Source organism: Lactuca virosa, chromosome 2 (genome assembly GCF_052849685.1).
Source record: "Lactuca virosa cultivar CGN04683 chromosome 2, Lactuca_virosa_CGN04683_v6, whole genome shotgun sequence".
Taxonomy (NCBI): Eukaryota; Viridiplantae; Streptophyta; class Magnoliopsida; order Asterales; family Asteraceae; genus Lactuca; species Lactuca virosa.
Window position 1 is genome coordinate 265,465,622 of NC_136427.1, and position 16,083 is coordinate 265,481,704.

Here is a 16,083-nt window from a genome sequence, read left to right on the forward strand (position 1 = left end):
GTGGTCCGTGGGCATCCGACTAAGTTAATCAAAGCCCAAGATCAGTTGACAATTGATAGTGATAAAAAACGGGTTACAAGTTACAATCGTTAAGGCTACCCCATCGGCACACTTTCACGAGCAGATCACTGATTTTAAGTAAAAAAAAAAATGAAATTAATAACGGTGGCCTAGGCCACATGGACGAGCCAAAATTCACCAAAATTCACCACATCTTATCTGCCACGTGTTATGCATTGAAAGGGGAGTTGTATATATTTTTTTTAGATTTTTAGATAAGAGTTATTATCTTTAAAAATCCAACATTATCTTAATAAAAAAAAAATTAAAAAATACTAAAATTCATGATTTTTTTTCTCTATAAATAGAATATAATATTGATATAGTTCATATCTCATCTTAACTCTTTGTTTCTAAACCTTTTTATTTCTTTGATACCATGGATCCAAATCTCGTTTTAAATCTTGACGATTCTCAAGATTATCAAAACTTTCAAGGTTATGAAAGCTCTCAATTTTTCCCAAATTTGAATCAATTCCATGTCACTAAAAATATTCAAACCTCACAAAATACCGGAAAAAACCCAAGAGGCGATAAATGGGATGCTGCTGAAGATATCGCTTTAATGTCAGCATATTGCATCGTTAGTGAAGATAAGCGTCGTGGAAAAACCAAAAGAAAACATCAATATGGGCATAAGTGAAAGAGCTATATGATGCAAATCAAGCAGAAAACCCAGGAAAGCTTGGTAATAGGAACATAGCTCAAATGAAAGGTCGTTATAAACGACTTAATGAAAGTGCTGGAAAATGGGTTGGTGGTTATCGAGAAGCGTATAGAAAAAGAAGAAGTGGAATGAGTATGAAAGATGTTGAGAATGAAGCTCATAAGTTATATGAGACAACTGGAAGCAAGTTCAATGACACGATTGTGTTTAATGAGGTTATGTGTAAGCATCGAAAATGGGATCTACAGCTAGATCATGATGCAACACGATCACGTCCTGAATATGAAGTGGATGATGAAGAAAGTGGTGGTAGCACAAAAAGATCAAGGTCTACTGAAGAAGGAGACTATTGTGTCCAATCGAACAAAGAAGGGGCAAGTATTGGTGGTTCAACAATTAAACGTCCAACAGGTAGAGATGCAGCTAAAAGAAAAGAAAAAAGGTAAGTCTTCTAATGAAATTGTTGCAGAACTTCGTGCGATGAGACTTAGTAGAGATAGTGAAGTAGAAGTAATGAAAAAAAGACTTGACTTGGATCAACAAAGGGAGCAAAAAACGGATGAAAGGGAGCTAATAAAGATGCAGAGTTTGCATTTGAACACACTCCTACAAAAGGAGCAATTGTCGCCTGAAGAAGAAAACATGAAATGTTTTCTAATGTCTAAGTTTTATGGAAACTAATTACAGTTTAGTGTATGTTTTATTTTCAGTATGTTTTATTTTCGAATGCGAAAACCACTATTTCTCCGTATAGTGGAAGCTGTTACAGCCAATGACCGATATTTTCAACAAAGACGTGATGCCACAGGCAAACAATGTCTTTCACCATTAGAAAAATGTACCGGAGCTATGCGGGTGTTGGCATATGGGACATCAGCAGATGCACATGATGAATATTTGAGAATGAGTGAGACTGTAACAAGGGATGCTCTTGTAAAGTTTGTGGAAGGTGTTATTTCATGCTTTCGTGAAGAGTACCTTAGACGCCCCAATCAAGATGATTTGGCACGACTGCTCCATGTTGGATAAGAACGTGGATTTCCAGGTATGGTAGGCAGTATTGACTGCATGCACTGGGAATGGAAAAATTGTCCGACCGCTTGGGCTGGACAATATGTAGGTAGTAGCGGTAAGACAACAATAATTTTGGAAGCTGTTGCATCGTATGACTTATGGATATGGCATGCATTCTTCGGAACACCGGGTTCATGCAATGATATTAACATCCTCCAAAGATCTCCTCTTTTTGATGATGTCTTGGCAGGTCAAGCACCAAAGGTGAGTTACACTGTGAATGATCGAGAAAATCATATGGCTTATTATCTCACTGATGGCATATATCCTTCATGGGCTGCCATTGTCAAGTCAATAAGTTTTCCACAACTTCGAAAACACAAGTTGTTCGCTGAACATCGATCAAGAGGCTGATAGAAAAGATGTTGAACGAACATTTGGAGTTTTACAAGCTCGTTTTGCATTTCTTCATCGCCCTTGTCTTGTGTGGGACAAAGATATGATGGGTAAAATTATGATTGCATGTATCATCATTTATAATATGATAGTTGAGGATGAACGACACACATACCTTCATTATTATGATCCATCCAAATTTATAACAACAGAAGACGAACAATCATTTGAATACTCTACTCAACGAATTGTAGATCTATCTAGTTATATGACGAACAGGGCACAAGTTCGTAATAGAGATGCTCATAACGCTCTAAAAGACGATTTGATCGAGCATATATGGAAAAAATTCAACACTGAAGAATAATTATGTAGTTTGCATCTTCCGTATTTGTAACTTATTTTATCTATTTTATTAAGTATTTTTCATGAATGTAAAATAATTTTTTATAATTTCATGCTTGAAATAAATAATTTAGTTGTTTCAAAATAAAATATTTAATTTTAATATTTCTAGTAGTTTTTGGTAAAATAAATTACTCCCTCCGTCCCAAAATTATTGTCCACAGACAAAAAACACATAGATTAAGAAAAGCAATCATTAGTTTTGTCTTTTTGAGTAAAATGACCCTCTTTCCCTTTTCTAAAACCAATGGGAAATGTGCGTTTGTAATTATTCAAGTTTACTTTATTAAAGGTTAGGGGTAATATGGTAAAAGTGTAATCTACTTTTGGTAGTGGACAATAATTTTGGGACAAACTAAAATAGTAAGGTGGACAATAATTTTGGGACGGAGGGAATATATTTTTTAAGGAAAAATGAGTTTGGGTTGGGTTGCTAACGAGGGTAAAAAATTAGATTGGGTTGGGTTGTATAGGTGGAAGAGAGAGAAATTAGTTTTTTATTAAAAAGTTGGATTGGGTTAGGTTGCTGATGGGGATAGTCTAAGAGCCTGGTTGAGACCCGTGTTTTCCCACCTAGTTTAGTTCTTTCACAAATGTTCAGCTAATAAACAAAACCTCTACAACTTTATTAAATATTAAATACATTAAGTTAGAGACTCGTGGAAATAACGAGTTTATAAAATAGACAATGAAAATAAATTGATAAAATAAGAAAATTATAAAAATTCAATAGTAAATTTTATTGAAGTATGATCGTAATGTAGGATGATATTGTACTTTAATAAATGAGACTTGAATGATTTAAAATTTTATTTTGTTTTTTATTTTTAAACAAAAGATGGTTTAGATGATTGTAAGATAATATTATTTAAATAAAAAAATATTATCTTTTGATGAAAGAAAAAAAATACATCCTACCAATCTAAAAAATAATTAGTTACTTCAACTATTCATTTCTTATATGATTTGTGTAAATTATGCCTTCCAAATATAGCAAAAGATGAATAGTTAAAGGATTTAAGTTTTAACTTTAGAGTTATTGCTTTAAAATATGTGATCTTTTTTTTTCTCAAGGTGGACTACATTTAAGATATAAAAAGAATGACAATATTATATTTATTTATTAGGTGTGATACTCATGTATTACATGAGTTTTTTTAAAAGAAAAACTAAATACAAAATTCTAAACATTTGAGAAATTTGAATTTATAAGAAAAATGAGAAAATATTGAATTATAAAAATTAAAGTGTTTTGTTTTCTCTTTTAAATTTAAACAAATAATTTAGATAAATAAATAAAGAAAATTAATGAATCTTTAATTTAGTAATTTTGAAATTAGAAGGAAAGTTCATTAATAAAATTGATATGCATTTATTAATGCATTTAAATACTATCTAGAATTTAATAAAATGAAAAAAAAACCATAAAATGACACGTTGAATAAAAATTAATTTAAAATAACCACAAAATTACATATGGCAAAATAAATAAGAATATGACATGTGGCAAAAAAAATCGTTATTTATTAGGGAATATAAGAATAGAGTATGTAAAATGTAATGATTAACGATTTTAAAATTTAAATCTTGATTTTATATTTTAAAATTCAAAATATATGTCACATGACATCATTAAAATCAATCTTTAAAAATGTGTCACTTGACACTTAGGTAGTGTTTGTTTTTTGTCTACAGATCTGCGTGACCTCTTCTGTCTGTGCGGCGCAGACCACGCGCAGACATTAGCCTTCGCAGACTGTTTGTTTTTTTGAAGACTGCAGACCTAAAAATGTCCGCGCGCCCTCTTCTTGGCGCAGATGTGGACCAGAGTCTTCTAACATCTTAAGACATCTTCTAGCCTAAAAAAACATATATATCTTTAACTTTTTTAACTTTTTTTTATTTATATATTTTCCAACTTTATTAATGATAAACAATTTGAAAAAAAATTACAAACTTAAAAAAAACGTTCCACGATACAAACATGATATTTTTGATAAATTTATCAATAAAGATTTATTACAATAATAGTCCTTGAAGTTGTTTATATAAATATGAAAAAAAAAATCATAATATATTCTTATATTTTTTTGCCAAATTTTGTAAAACATTATTTAATACAACATCGTCAATTTATCGAGAAAATATTTATGGTACGTTTTTAATGGATTTAATTGAAAAAATCGAAGTTTATTTCCATCCATTTATGTATCAAATTCGTTGATCACTAATTATAATGTTTAGTTATAACTTTGCAACCAAAGTTGTTGGTTTTTATCAAATATATACGTTAATTCATACCATTTTTATTTTTATTTTTTATACAATAATATATAAAAGTTGATCTAGATTCCTTAATTATTTATAACAAAGTCATAAAAATATTAAAAAATCACTTTGAAGTTTAAAAAAATCAGTTTATTTAGATTTCAGTTTATTTTAGTAGCCCGCAGATGTTAAAAAAACAAACAGTCTTCTTTTTTCAGACTGCAGACGTTTGGTCCACCTCTTCTACTGCAGAGGTCTACAGATGTGGTCCGCAGACTGCAGACATTTTGCCTCAGAAAAAACAAACAACACCTTAGTGTTTGTTCAATTGAGAAAATAAAAAAGGTTGAGAATTGGGGAATCGTTCTCAGCCACTCATTTATTTTTGCCGCAAAAGCCTTTGTTGTACCAGCAGAAATGGATAAGGAATACACATGTGTTTCCAACAAAACATGTTTCCTTAAACTATGCTAATCATTACCTTAATATATATAAAAACATAGTGTTTTTGTTTTTTTAATTTTTAAGAAACTATTTATATCGAAAAATGATTTTAAATATACCAAAATTCATGATTTTTTATTCTCTACAAATAGACATCCATATTGATATACTTTTAAGATAAAATAAAAAATTTATTTTTTTTATATTTTCAGCTATCGTTATTCATAAGTGAATAAAAATGCATCAGATTTTTGCTACGGTACATTCGTTATTCACTTATGAATAAAAATATATAATTAATTTTTTTTACAGTTTAAGTATCATCTATACTACTTATTCATATATGAATAACAAATTAACTGTAACAAAAATCTGATAAATGTTTTATTCATATATGAATATAAAATATGACGACAACTAATACACGTTTTATTCATATATAAATATAATATATAATGAAAGATGATGTAAAAAATATATTTTAAGTAATAAAACTTTATTGCGTGTCATATTCATATATGAACGATACTTAAACTATAAAAAAAGTTACGCATACGTTTTATTCATAAGTGAATAACAAATATACTGTAATAAAAATCTGATAGATTTTTTTATTCACTTATGAATAACGAGAGCTGAAACTCTAAAAAAAATAAATTTTTTATTTTATCTTAAAAGTATATCAATATGGATGTCTATTTATAGAGAATAAAAAATTATGAATTTTGATATATTTAAAATAATTTTTCGATAATAATGACTTTCTAAAAATAAAAAAAACGAAAAAAATATGTTTTTGTGTATATTAAGGTAATGATTAGCATAGTTTAAGGAAACATGTTTGGTTAGAAAACACATGTTTATCCGTTATCTATTTCCGACGGTACGCCTAAGTGTTTTGCGGCAAAATAAATGTGTGGCTGAAAATGATTCTCCCATTCTCAACCTTTTTTTTTCTCAATAGAACTATCTTTTATATATATATATATATATATATATATATATATATATATATATATATATATATATAAGATTTAGATAGAGAGATACATGATAGATATAGATAAAACTATAGATATTGATATAGATAAACAAAATATAAAAAAATATTTAAATTATTTTAGAATTTCCTTTAAAATTGTTGTTTTTTTTAATTGTAACAAAAAGTGAAAATCGGGTATTTAAGTAAAAACATATTTTCCTTTATTTTTCTTATTTTCTTTGATTTTTTTCATTAAATTTATAAAATAATTTTAGTTAAATCGCCTCAGACAATATTTTTATGGTTAGTGGAACTACTTTTCCCTCTAGCTAGCGAAGTGCATTAAGTGGATTCCTTATATTCTAAATTTGAAACTTTTTTTTTTTCTCAAAACACATAGAATTGTGGACGATTTTTCTTCTGCAAACACTAATTACAAATTAAGCATAATTTATTTTTGATTTAGACTCTCATCTGATTTTTTCTTAGAATATGTAAAAAATAATGATTAATAATTTTAAAATTTTAATCTTGATTCTATATTTTAAAATTTAAAATATGGTTAATGATATTTATATATATTTTTAAAAGTATTACATAAGAATGAATTTTTAAGGATGGCACGTGACATTATTAGAACCATACACTCTAGAAATGTGCCACTTGTCACTTAGTGATTTTTATTTACTAGGTAGTATAGAAGTATAGATTCTAGTTAGAACGATAACTATATATTACAATAAAGTTTCTATAAAAACACAATAAACATAACGTGATTATGAATAAATCAAATTTTCTTTTATAAATAATATATCAATTTGTAGACGATTCATCGTTATGATTATGATAATAAATGTCGTGTGTGTTCAATCTTAGAAATCTTGTATCAGTATGTATTATGTGTTGGTTAGTTCTACTGAACTTGATTATATGATCATAATCCCTTTGTAAGTTCGTATATGTCGTTATAGTTTTTGTTCTCCTAGAGATTTAGATTGAACCTGAAAATGAAAGTCCACGACCCACTCATTATGTTTTTGCGTGATGCCAAACTTCTACTCACTGTGTTATGTGTGGTGGAAAGAAAGAACCGTAATTTTCGTATCTATTATCATGGTCTGTGACGTACTAATCGTAAAGCTTTTAAGATAGTTTCCGAATCTGTTTTTTCTCTCACTAACAAGATAATATTATAATGAAGGTGAAAACACGTTGCCGAATCAATGGAAGTATGTTTTTATTTGAAAGATTACTTGAATGGCATAGATATGATACAATATTGTGATTTGCTTGAAGGTGAACTTCTACAACCTGTCAAACAATACATGCATGAAGAAGAAGTTGGACTCTTCTATCACCTACAATGACCAAAATAGACGAGTGTGACATCGAAGAGGTATTTAATACTATCCAAAATAACACCAAGACGATTTGGTCAAATAACAAAAACTATATTTCCAACTTTTAGGTTTACGTTATTGTATTTTTATCTTTACTTTTTTACTATATATTTCAAATAAAATATAATACATATATTTTTTTGGTTGAAGTTAAATAAAACTAAATATCAAGGTTGTCAAGATCGGGATCTTACCTAAGATCATTTTATGTTTTACAATATCGTGGTCGTAAGATCGGATTGGGATCGAAAGATCCTACAAAAATGAAGTCATGTCTAAATTTGCTCGCAAGGTATTGGGTCTGAAGTATACATTATACATTGATATTGATTAAGACGTCGATAGTGGAATTTGATGAGTTTTGGCAAGCAAAAAATGATCATTTTTATAAAACAATTTATAGACGAGAAACGAAAGACTTTAAAAATAACTAATTTATTTTAGACCATTTTAATAAAACCACAAAGAGGGTCCAATTACATGAACTAGAAAGATTATGACAATCATATGATGTTAAGAATACAACATTTGAAGAATTTGATCCCACTTGGTATTGGGGAGTTGATGAAGATGGTAAAAACTCAAAATAGAGTTTCTCTATAATGTATCCACTAACAAGAGTAAGACTTATAGAAATGCTAGTTCTCTTCTTGTATGAAGTACTCCTTAAGCCTTTAAGTGTTTAACAAAATTAAACACTAAAAGAGAAGCACTTCTAAGCATCAAATCCTCAACAAAACTTCAAAATAAAAGAAGAAGAAGAAGAAGAAGAAGAAGAGATAGAACCCGCTGTTCCAGAGAGAAAACAAAATGAAGATGAATAGAAAAAGTTCAAGCAACTTTAAAAGCTATTTTTGTCTCTCCTCTTATAGTAACTTGGAAGTAGTAAGCATTATACCTCATAAATGAAAGCATAGGCTAAAATAGAAGAGACAAAGGGTGTAAGAGGTTGCTTTACAAGCAACCAGGTCTTCTCCACTCAAAATCATGACTTTGACCTCAAAAGGCCAAAGCATGGGTGTCTTCCATCACTTATTAAATACAAGTATGTATACGTTTTATTTCTAGAAACTAGCTTTATATAAATAGACTACTAAAGGTCCAAAAAACATATATACACAACATATAAATCATACGTTATGAGTTTCTGGTTGTTTTTTCTCTCTTTGAAAATACTATTTCAATAAATAATAATTTCATAATTAAATACAAGAGTTGAATATATTTATTAGTAGCCATATTAATAATAAATATTCAATATGTGCTAACTTGCTGAAGATTGACCCTATAGGATCATATGTTATTGAAAAACATTATTCTAAAATGATTTTTGATCATATAGATCAAATAATATCTCACTCGTAGAAGATTCATTGTAGATTGACATTGTAACGTCCGTTTTCAGGATGGATCTATTTAGGGTTTCAAGGAGTTAAAAGGTCGAATTCTGGAAGAAATGGAACCGCACGGCGTGAGCTTTGAGTGGTCACGACGTGAGATGGGTTATTATGGAAATTTTGTTGGGGACTGGTCTTACGACGTGAGACATAGAGGCTCACGACATGAGAACTGATGCAGCCCAATCCCATGATCATTTAGGGTTTTCTTCATATTTAAGTCCCTCTAAACTCATTTTAGGGTTTATTATCGGCCTCCAAAACCCTCTTTCACCTCAGAAAACCCTAGCCTTCACCCATTGCTTGATTCTTGGCCATTTTAGGAGCATTTCTTGGTTTGAAGAAGAAAAGAAGAAGAAAAAGAAAAAGAAGAAAAAGAAGAAAAAGAAGAAGAAAAAGAAGAAGAAGAAGAAGAAGGTGAACGTTTGAAGAGACTTGCAAGGACTCATCATCATCATCACCTCGCATTGTTTCTAGACCCATGTAAGTGTCAAGCTTCCACCTTTATTGTTGTTTGTGGCTAGATCCAAGTTTTGTCCCACTTTTCTCCTTGGTTGAGCAAGTTTGAATGAATGAAGACCATAAAGTTGGCAACTTTATGGGTCATAAGAGTCTTTAGAGTGTCATGAAGTTCAGATCTAGTGAATGATTGGGTTTTGAATCTTTGCAAGAAAGTTGGATAATCTTTTTCTTTAATTTTGGTCCCAAATGAGATCTAGACATGTATTGGACATACATGTCAATAAAGCATCACTTTTAAGTTTTTAATGGAGTAATGAGACCTCTTGGAAAGTTAGAGTAAAAGGCTTAATGGAATAAGGACTTAAATGGTTGGATTTTCACTTCAGATTGTGCTCACGACTTGAGACATAGGGTCTCACGACGTGAGGGTTGAATGACCTCGTTGTTTGTTAAGCTCCTTCGAGCTCACGAAGTGAGAGAAGGCTGCTCATGTCTTGCGGTCAGCTCAGGTGATTTCCTTTGACTGAGTTGGCCAGGTTGGGTCGAGACGAGTTGGAATCAGATCGAGTGGACTCTCATGACATGACCAAGGTCTGGTCACAATTTGAGGCTAGATAGTTGACATTAAGAGTCGTTCACTTTGACCTGGGTTGAATTTTGGTCTTGATAGCTGACTTTAGTGTGTAATCTAAGGTTGTACCTTGCATGAAATGATAGGAGTGCTGAAGCAACGGTTGCGAGGCTTTTATCCGTGGTTTAGCTGATTCGTGATTCAGGTGAGTCTTCCTCACTGTACCTGTGGGTCAAAGGCACCAAGGGCGGCCCGCTGGATTTTGTATCCTGGTATATTGGATTGTTGTTATGCTGACTATTTGCTAGATTGGTAGATCTGTGCGATTACCTGTGTTCACTGAGTATGTGCTAGATTGTTAGAACTGTATTATTACATGTACTTGCTGGTTATTGATTGTTATAGTATATGTTGACATGTTAACGTTTGTTGGGGTGAGGCGGTCCTGCTTTATGCTGAAGGTCAAGATACCCAGGGCGGTCCGGTTAGACTGTAGGCCTACAAGGCGGTCTAGTCAGGCCGAAAGCCTGGAGAGCGGTCCAGATAGACTGTAGGCCCTATGCGGCGGTCCAGTCAGGCCGAAGGCTCACAGAGCAGTCCAGATAGGTTATACGCTTGACACGACGGTCCAGTGAGGCTGAAGGCTTATATATGCATTATGTTATCTGTTTGGTTGTGTATGGTACTTGGGGGGGGGGGGGGAACTCACTAAGCTTTGGCTTACAGTTTTAGTTTATTTTTTTAGTTACTTCAGATGATTGTGGCAAGGCGAAGGCATGATCGTACACATCCTTCAATGACATGTTTGGGAGATTTATGATACACTGATCTAGGGATATTTGTATTTTATACTTGGTTATGATATGGGTTTTTGTTGAAAACAATGAATTCTCTTGATTTAAAAATGAAAAAAAATTATCGTAGTTTTGGGATGTTAAAAGTTGGTATTAGAGCCCTGGTTTGAGAGAATTGGATGATCATTAGTGTGAATCTAGACTCAAACTATGGATCTATAAAGGTTTTCAAAATAATTTTCAAAGTTTTTTTTTTTAAATTGGTTTTCAAAATTGTTTTCAAGTATGAGAAGAGAATGATGAGATGTGTACGATCAGCCGGAGCATGAAAGTACACCCCAAGATACCCACACTATTATTTGTTTATGATGATTATGATAGAACCACATGCAAGTGCTAGGCTAGGGATCTTGAAGAATTACATGATAAAATTTCCTGATGTATGATGTCTGATAGCCTAGGAGAACTTCTGATATGTTAGATGAGATTGACATCAATACTGTAGTTGCTTAGTGTGTGCATCATAGTTGTACATAACTAAGATTCTATAGTCTGAGAATATTTGGTTTAGTCTTATTTCTTGTTCTTTTCTGATAAAGGGCTTAGGGTAGAATCAATTATTCGACTGCCTATGTATGATTAGCATGCACGAGTGGCTATAGGGTTGGTGGAAGTTTCATGAGTGAGTACAGTTTATAGCAGGCCAGCATGAGGGATGATTAGCCATTCTTGAGAGAGTATATGCATGATGTATGTGTATCATATATGTTTGGGCCTAGTGGTCAGGAATTGCGTATGAAGGCCTGCCTGATATTTTTATGATATCTTATAGTCATTTGGTTTCACTGTTCGAATGATGTTTTCTTTGTGCTTTGTGGGACTCATATTGACATGAGTTAACTAGTAAATAAATATGCTAAGTTACATGTTGCAAAAGTTAAATAATTCTAGAATGATGGATTTAGCCCTATTGTGTAACTCTTGTATGAGTCCAACCATTGTAGGGCTGGGTCTTTTAATCGAAAGATTATTTAAGTTTTGGTGCATGTAATTGTATTCATGAAGTGGTTAGCTGACATTAATAGGGGTTTTCCAGTAGTGGGTGGCAGGGTGAGGTGGAGATCCTAGGAAGTGCTTTAGTGCGGTTGCTACGTTTTTTAGAGGGTATTGGGAGTATTATTATGTGTAGGTGACTTAGAGGAAACGAGATTGACTCTTGAGGAAAGTATGGATAGGCGTGAAAGGTAGTATTGGGCCCATACTACTGGAAGCACATGATCCATACTCGAATCAATGGAAGTCGTGAGGAGTCTAAGGAGTTGGTTGAGGGTATATAACATGGTTGGATAACCATGACTCGTGGCAGGGTTTCCATATCTGTCAATCTTCTGGTTATGGTTGTTTAGGATAAGGATGAGTCTGGTGATTGGTTGGGATTTAGTGGCCATATAGGATTAGGTTTGAATGGTGCAGACCTAGGTGAGTTAGTTTATTTGACGTCTCGAGGGCCTTGCTCGATGGTAGTTCCAGTTGAGTCATGGGCCTCAAGAAATAAGTGATTGCTTTGATCGGGTCGAGGATTGCAGCTAAAGGCTGAGTGATTGGCAGACGGATTGGAATAAGACTATCTTCAATAGGATCTTGTTCTTTCAACTGTAACGCCCCGTTTATTTAAATAAATTAATAAATGTAAGTCCCGGACTAATTTGTGAAGAATTTAGAAGTTGGAGGTTAAAAGTGTAAAATCCGGATTTAATTTGTAACTATTATGGAAGGCAGGGACTAAATGGTAATTATTGGGACTTTATTGAAGAGATTTTGGAGGCTTAGGGGCTGTTAGGTAAATTTTAGACTTAAGTTGTTAAAGGTTTGTGAAGGAGGGACCGATTGTGTAAAAAGGAGAGAAATTTATTATGGAGTCGGGTTTAAGACATCAATTCCCGTTTCCCCCTCAGTGCATCTTCAAAACCCTAAACCTAGCATATCCCTTCCCAGCCGCCACCATTTCTTCTTCGGGCCTTCTCAGTCGCCATCTCCCCCGCCATAGTGTGAATCACTGCTGCTCTGGTCACCGGCGAAGTTGAGGACGCAACCACCAGGCCGATACCACCTCAGCAGCTGCCGATGACATCGGGGCCATGTCGCTGTTGCTCTCGGATGTTCCCTCTCTGCGCCGATCAACATCCGCCACCCTAAGGGAGGTCGCGGTGTGCTTTCCAGTTGCTGTGTTGCAAGTTTGTGTGAAGCCTAAGGTTATTGTTCGTTGTGTGAGTACGTCTCAGCCGGAAAACCAAGAGGAAACACCGCCACTACTGTAAAGTGGTGGATGTCATCGCCAAAAACCGCCGTTAGCTGTTGCCGGGAGCTGCTGCCAAACGCCACCGCCACCCCAAGATCACCACTGTTACCGCCGAGTGCCAACAGGTGGTGGCTGTAGCACTATTCCGAGAGCCTTGTTGTCGCCGCCGTGGGCCACCAAGGGGTGGCTGGAGTTGCTTGCAAGATTATAGCGTGGGTGGGTGTATTTTCCGTTGAGTTTGTGTGGTGTGTTTATTTGGCCGGAAAAAGCCACTGCCGCCACGAGCCACCGTCGGCCACCACTAGGGTGGCTGTGTGTGTGTATTATGTTAGTCAGTGTGTGTGTGTCTATTTTTGGTTTCAAGCATTGTAATTGTATTTAACAAAAGAATAATGAAAAGAAACTCAAACCACCACCGTAAGGTGGTGGCCGCCGCCGTGAGCCGCCATTGACCACCACTACCCGAGGTAGTGGGTGGTGCCCGATAAGCAAACCCTAATGGACCTAGCAAAACCCTAATGGGCTTAAATATTAGTTTTGGGCCTATTGGGCCATGGTTGGGTGGAAACCCTAATTAGGGTTTAGAAAACCCTAATTGTGAGTAATTGGGCCTTAGACTTATTTGGACCCACCTTTGGGCCATTGGGATTGGATTGTGTATTAAGCCCAAATTATTCCATATCGTTTATCTAGTAGAGTAAAGGACTTAATGGATTAAGTCCTTAATGGCTTAAGTAAGAAACACTTAACCCTAATTATCATTTTATGTGGAACCCTAATTTCACTTGGGCTTTGTGTTGGGCCATCCAAGAACAAGCAAATAGACTAAAGTAATTAGTTGGGCTTTAGGGTAAGGCCCATATGAAGGATTGGGCCCAATTTGGAAAATTGGGCCATAGATGGGCCATAGTTTGGGCCTAGATGGTTGTATGATATTGGGCCCTTAGAATGAGACATGTTGGACTGGACTGAACAATTGGGCCTTAAGGGAAGTCCATGTAGAGGTTTGGGCCCAACTTGGAAAGTTGGGCCATATGTTGGGCTTTGATCCCTAGTTGACTTTGGGCCTATGGATTGGGCCTTGGGCTTGGGTAAGCCAAGCTAGAGGTAATGTAGTAATTATCCAAAGTATGTATTTATGGTTATGTAGTGGAACCCAATTATTAATTGGGTGTTATTTTGATATTGACAGATCGGGAATCTGTCATCCAGCAGCTATGGTTTTGTCAGCAGGACTTCAGCAGTGTGAGGTGAATCCTCTTCCAGTAGGAACGGGTCTAAGGCACCAAGGTCGGCCCGTATATGTGATACGTTAGTAGTTGAGTGTGGGCGGGGCCCGTATCTCATTATTATCTGAGTATAGATAACAGTCAGATTATTGGATTGCTATTCTTGTTGTCTGTGTGATACATATATGTGTTGTTAGGAATGTGAGTGTGGGCGGGGCCCGTATCTCATAGAGTGTGGGCGAGGCCCGTATCTCGTAGTATCTGAGGGTGGGCGAGGCCCGTATCTCATAGTAGTAGTTGATTATGATGTATGAACAGTAGACTAGCTTTACATGTTGTTTGTGTGATACTTGTATGTTGCGTTTAGTAGTTGAGTGTGGGCGAGGCCCGTATCTCATCATAGCCGAGTGTGGGCGAGGCCCGTATCTCGAAGTAGCTGAGCATGGGCGAGGACCGTACCTCAGAGATAGTGGAGTGTGGGCGAGGCCCGTATCTCCTAGACAGTGGAGTGTGGGCGAGGCCCGTATCTCCTAGAGAGTGGAGTGTGGGCGAGGCCCGTATCTCCTAGAGAGTGGAGTGTGGGCGAGGCCCGTATCTCCTAGACAGTGGAGTGTTGGCGAGGCCCGTATCTCCTAGATAGCGGAGTATGGATGAGGCCCGTATCTCCCAGTTAGCGGAGTGTGGGCGAGGCTCGTACCTCCACGAGTGTGGGCGAGGCCCGTATCTCCTAGTTGCATGCTATGTGTAGATGGTATGTGGTAGTTTGGGGAGACTCACTAAGCTTCGTGCTTACGGTTTTCAGTTTTGGTTTCAGGTACTTCGGTTTTCAAAAGAGGAGCTCGGGATGATTGCAGAGCACACACCATTTATTCAGCCAGGGATATTTATACTCTGATATATATATATTTGACAGACAATAAGATATTCTTCGGATACACGATTCATGATTTCTATATGTTGAATGATAGATATGGTTTTATTAATGATTTAAAACGAAATTTTTAGACTGTATTTTTGGGATGTTACAATTCAACCTTTCGTGTTCATAGGAGAGAGAGAGAGAGAGAGAGAGAGAGAGCAGACATGTGCTCTTCAGAGTTGGGATGTAGACCAACATGGGGCTATGTGATTGCGGTTTTTGATGGCAGTATGCCAGCTTGGGAATGCATAAGAAGATTTTGTGGATTGGTTGCCTTGATATGTGATCAAGGGTTTTTTTTGGATATAGGCAGATCAGTTACTAGATTGATGGTTGGGGAATATTGGACGAGGTAAGTGGTAATCCATTTGTTTCGGGATAGAAAATCGGTGTTATGAATGGACTGTCAGAGTTATTGCTTGTGCATATGCACAAGTTTCTTAATATTAGAAGTGGTTATGATTGTAAATTTTTGAGGCCTTCATCTGAGATTCAGAATATCTTAGGGTTTTCTTGGTCCTTATTTGGAAGATATTCTTATGTGTGTTATACATTCCAAGAGTCAGGGATGGTTTGTACTTGGTTGAGCTGGTTTGAGATATGGTTTGGTTCCAACACCATTGCATGGTAGTTCGAACCCTAAGTGGGGGAGAACTAGGTATTTTGCTTAGAGGATCATCGATCTATTCGAGTTTGTGGTGTCAGAAGAATGGTTCATAGGGATCTGCGATGCGGGTATGTGAAACTTTGGTTCAAGATTTGGTCAAGACTGGGGT

General features: G+C 35.0%; 1 pseudogene; it reads left to right on the top strand.

Moving 5' to 3' along the window:
* Positions 1-435: 435 nt before the first annotated feature.
* On the top strand, positions 436-2,504 carry LOC145158477 (uncharacterized; annotated as a pseudogene).
* Positions 2,505-16,083: the final 13,579 nt, after the last annotated feature.